Genomic DNA, 5,533 nt, shown 5'->3' with positions numbered 1-5,533 from the left:
ATTAATGCCAGATCTTTTATCGCTCATGCTCTAGACACAGCAGATTTGATCACTGCCAATGAACTAGATCTCTTGGCAATTACAGAAACCTGGCTTCACCCTGCAGCCGGACCAGCGCTGATGCTAGCAATCCGAGACAACTACACTATATTCAGGGCTGACAGAACACCAAAAAAGGAGGAGGCGTAGCTATTATCGCTAAAGACTCCTGCCATCAGAGAATGCGACAGCTCCCAACTCACCACCTGCAAACTCCTGTCTGTGAAACTCCCGCTCTCAGCAGAACGGACACTCCTTATCCACACTATCTATAGACCACCTGGCTAACTACCCTCATTTGAGGACCACTTAACAGGCCTCCTCACCCAAAATACAAAACCAAACTCTCAAATACTCCTCCTAGGCAATCTCAACTTAGGCCTTCATGATAGCCTAGACACCAAAGCCCTAGCCATCCAAAACACACTACTTGAATTCGGGTTCTCCTTAAGGATATCAGCCCCTACACACTGTAAGGGCAGAACCCTAGACTGGGTAGCAGATTTTAACTGCAACACCAAAATATTTGCCAATTCTCTCTGTGCTTGGTCGGAACACAATGTCATTACTTTTCGAAATCCCAGACTCCAAACTGCCTTCTCCTAAAGATACCATGGCCCCACCATCACTAACTAGGAATAACTGGCTAATTTTACTAGGAAGTATTCTTCCCTTAATTTTGCCTATTACCCAACAACATATGCCACTGGATACGGACCCTGCCACTATGGTAGAACTCTACAACCAGACCCTCCTAAATGCTCTGGACCAACTTGCCCCTCTCAGGCTAAGGAAAGCTAAACCTGCAGCTCATCTCAATAAATGGTTCACCCCTGAATTGAAATCATTACGCAAAGAAAAAAGAGAGGCGGAAAAATCTTGGAAAAAAAACCCTCACTTCTCAACAAGGACAAATTCGCTAACGGTGCAACCTCCTACAAAACTGCCATCATTGAAACAAAAAAAGAAAGTTATAATAACAGAATCGCCAATGCCAAATCTAATAAAAAGGAACTTTTCACTATCTTGAAAGAATTGGAATCTCCTATCACACCACCTGTTTCTTGCACGAAGGATGCCCTTTGGTGGCCAACATACAAAAGGCCCTCCTCAACAAAATCACCTCACTTCAAACTCTAATTTAAGCTAAAAATGCCAGCCTATTGACCTCTGCCAAAATGAACTCCCCAAACAATGTGCAACCTAACCAGATCCCCAAATCTGCCACCCACATGACTCCTAACACTCCCTTCACATTTTCACTGGTCACTGCTCTTGAGGTTGAATCTATCATTAAAAGCCTGAAACCTTCCAGGTGCCAAGGGGAACTTGGCCAGTCACCATCATAAAAGAAGGCGCTAAAGAATTTGCCCCCTTCATTACCACCTTCATAAACGCATCCTTTGCCTCAGCCTCTGTGTTACGCTCACCTGACTCTCACGGAGGCGCAGGTCTGGTTTGGAGTGTTGTTGCTTCTTCTATGGTGAAGCGCAGGACCCGGAAGATGGACTGGACCGGACCTTCGAATCTGGCTTGTCTGGCTCGCAGGAATATCTTTCTTAGGGTTTGAAAGGTTGAGCTCTCCATCCTGCTTCTCATGCAGGGGCGCGTTGTATCCAGTTACTTCACTGGGATTTTGATTGTAGAGGGTTCAAGTTTTGTTTTCCCGATATAGTACCGTAGGGATTCTGTTAATGAATATGATTCCGCAATAATAATTGTTCGTTGTCTCTTTTTCAGGTGCGGAAACTATTCCGAGAAGAGCTGTGGAACCGAAGAATGAGACTCTGGTGAGCTTGATGAGAGTTCTCTCAGTGTCCTTGTATCAATGCGCTCGCTAACGCTGATGTCTTTTTTCCCCATAGGGGCAGGGGGCCGGAAATGCATGGATGCGGCACCGACCCGAAACAAAGCTCAATCCAGAAGAAATCAGGTAAGTCTTTAATGGGCGTTTGGGCAATGTCTTTTCATGCGCCCACTAACGCTGATGTCTCTTTTTTCCCCATAGGGGCCGGGGTCCGGAAATGCCTGGATGCGGCACCGACCCGAAATGAAGTTGGAATAACCCAACAGGTAAGCTTTGTAATGGAAATTAAGGTTTCCTTGTTTTCTTTCCCCTCTCATCTTTATTCCTGTCTTTTTCTCCCTAGGCGCGGTGATGTGGCTGCGAGTCCAGATGTCGCTGTAGAACGTGGTGGTACCTTGTACAGGTGAGTGAGATGCGGCGCTGCAGCGATCGATGCGATGTGCTTTTAAATGGATGTCTTCCTTTTCAGGACCGTCGGCGAGATGTCTCCGGAATGCGGATTTTAGCAGGTAAGGACTCTTCTTTACCCTTTTCTCTTCTCTTCTCTCTTTGCAGGTGTTCCAGGATGCTGGCAGGAGTGGCAGAAGACAGAATGCAGGAGCGTCCAGCTGCTAGGTGCAGAACAACGCGAAGCGTGAGTTGCTGCTTGGGCGTGGCTTAAATAGCCTTCAAAGTAGTTCCAGGTATGTATCCTTCCTCTCAGGTATGTTTTCCTCCCCTGACCACACCCGTGTGGTTAAGTAGTTCCAAAGATAAAGTAGTCCCATTCAGGCCTCAGAAGGCCTGGATGTTGCAGCATGGTCTGCATCAGGTAAGTTAACACTAAGCACCTTTAACACAAAATCCCCTTTTATGAGCCTGGCGCCTATGGCGCCAGGACTGTGGCCCGATATGAGCCTGGCGCCTAAGGCGCCAGGACTGAGTCCAAAGAGCCCCTACTTGAGGCTGTTGTGTCTTCCCTTGAAGACATGATGTCTGCCTCTGGGGTAGCTGGGTCTTGTCTGGCACGTTGGAGGTAGGCATCATGACACTCTGTCCCAAAAACCCTTAAAGATACGTGGGTCATGCCGCTCTTAAAAAAGCCGAACCTTGACCCTAACATCCCTACCAACTTCAGACCCATTAATACCGTGCCCTTCCTCCTCAAAATTCTAGATAAGGCTCCTTATATCCAGATCCAGAATCACCTAGAATCAAACAACTTACTAGGCCTCAGACAATCGGGTTTCAGACCAAGACACAGGACAGAAACTACCCTCTTGGATCTGAAAATCCAAATGGATGAGGCTAGGGGCATTGGTAAACCTGCACTAAACCTCTTATTGGACTTATCAGCTGCGTTCAACCTAGTCGACGACAATATCTTAACTAAACATCTCACCACTGAAGCTGCGTTCTCTAGTCAAGCCGCTGCCTGGGTCAAGTATTTCTTGGCTGACAGATCCATGAGGGTCTTTTCCCCTACAGCATCTGCTGACCCATCACCTATCACATGCGGAGTCCCTCAAGGTTCTTGCATATCACCCACCCTATACAATATATACATAAAGCTTCTATTTGACCTTTTGGATGAGTCAGGCGTATCATACACAACTATGCTGATGATACACAAATACTAATCACCTTATCAGGCAATTACCAAACCGACTCTCCTCTCCTCAATGAAATCTACAGCAAAATACAGGGTTGGATGGCCAATCAGGGCCTATGTCTCAACGACGACTAAACCGAGATTCTCCTCATTGGTTCCAACCTCAAACTCAGCAAACTAGGCCCGAGTTACACCTCATTCACTATTGTTGGCAACATCATCAATGTAGATAAAGTAGCTGAGACTTTAGGCTTCTATCTAGATTCTGCCTTAAACCTCAAAAGAAAAATCAATGCCACTGTCTCCTCCGCGGCATACAATTCAAAATGAATAAACGCGTGTGGACCTTATCAGAACACCAACCGTTGTCTTACCCTTGCTCGAGCACTCATAATGTCTAAATTGGACTATTGCAATACTCTCTGCCTAGGCACCAGTCAAAAAAATCTGCACAAACTACAAGTACTGCAGAATAATGCTCTTAGGACAGCCCTTAACATTCCCTGTTCCAGCCATATTACTCAAACTAGAGTCAATGCCAATGGCTACCAATCAAAGACATGATCACTCACAAGTGTCTTAATAGTTCAGCTCCAAATTACCTCACAAACAAAATATCTAGGAAAGAGTCCTCTAGGCCTATGAGATCGACGTATGCCCACTGCCTAAACGTCCCATCCTTTAAACTCAACAAAGCAGGAGGATCCAGCTTCCCGGTTTTAGCAGCCAAATCATGCAACAAGCTCTCACTGTCACTAAGATCTGATCCTGTGTTCCTCTCATTCCGGAACAAAATCAAATGCTGGTTATTCTCACCTTCCAACTAATAACCATACCAGTCTCCAGCGATGTCCAGACCCCTGTTATACTCCCGACTACTCCACTGGTCCTCATCCTAGGCCATACAGCCAGCCAATCCTCCAGCCATGCTCTAATGTTTAATCCATGTCTTGCCTGTATATCTCTGCATATATTTGTATATATTTGTAAATGACTAGTACTGACCTAATGCTAATTGTATTATAACTACTTGTATCATAATGTATCTTACCTTGTAACTATGTACTCTAAGAAAAGTGCCTAGATACCTTTGGGCTCGGTGCGCTATACAAGCAAATAAAACAAACAAACAAACAATAAGCAGCACTAATAGGATATCTCAGGTGTAATGCGCTTGTCATGAAAGTAAGACCATGCAGAGCAACACATACAGCAAGGATGCTGGATCGCACAGCCTTGACCCACGCCTGCGCATTGATTGAGCAGTGACATTCTGTAATTTCTGCACGTGCCATGGCTATCCGCAGCCGTGGGCCTTGCCGCAGCGGCCAATCCTAAACACCCTTGCTGGTACAATATCACACTACATGCAGTCATGGGACCAGCTGCAGTGCTTACACTTTACTTTGGAACATGGTCGAGGTTGGAGTAGGAGTTGCAGGTAGGTGGAGGAGGCAGAGGCCAGTCGGCCCTAGCCCCGGGGTGGTCCGACGGGAGTTGGATGTTTTGCTTACTTTTTTTAAAGTGGCTGGCACTTCTATGGGTATTGCTTCTTTACTCCTTGGCATGGGAGGAGTGGAAAAGAGTACTTTGTTCTTATGTGTTCTCATTCGAATTCGGATTATCTGCGACATCGCAAGAGAAGCGTTTTGCTTATCCACGTTGCTAAGTTTGCTTGATTGAAAGCACACTCAAAGTGACAGGCGAACTAATAATGGTTAGTTTTAGGCCATTGGCTCTAGATGCCTGGGGCTCAATGTCCGAAAACTGTGATTTGAGTAGTTGAATATAAGAGAGGCTTACCAGCTTTTGTCCAATGCTCCCGCAGCAAACTGCAGAGAAAACTGCACTCTGTCTCCCGTGCTTCGCGTGGTGTCATAAAATATATACTTGTTGCTGGAAAAGTCCAGGGCTCTGGGAAACCTTTAAGTACTTGTCAGCGGCGCTGTGGCTAATGTCCACACAGCTGTACTGACATTGATTAATCCCTCGCTCACTGAGTGAGCCATAGAGGCCTCCATCTTGTTGCATGGGGTTTGAAGAAATCCCATACTGCCTCCGACTGTATCTATGGTATTGACTCCTTGCCCAGACTG

The sequence above is a fragment of the Ambystoma mexicanum genome, chromosome 10 (assembly GCF_040938575.1).
Source record: "Ambystoma mexicanum isolate Mex_15411 chromosome 10, UKY_AmexF1_1, whole genome shotgun sequence".
NCBI classification, from domain to species: domain Eukaryota; kingdom Metazoa; phylum Chordata; class Amphibia; order Caudata; family Ambystomatidae; genus Ambystoma; species Ambystoma mexicanum.
The sequence above is the reverse complement of the archived record's forward strand: the minus strand, read 5'-3'. Positions refer to the sequence as shown.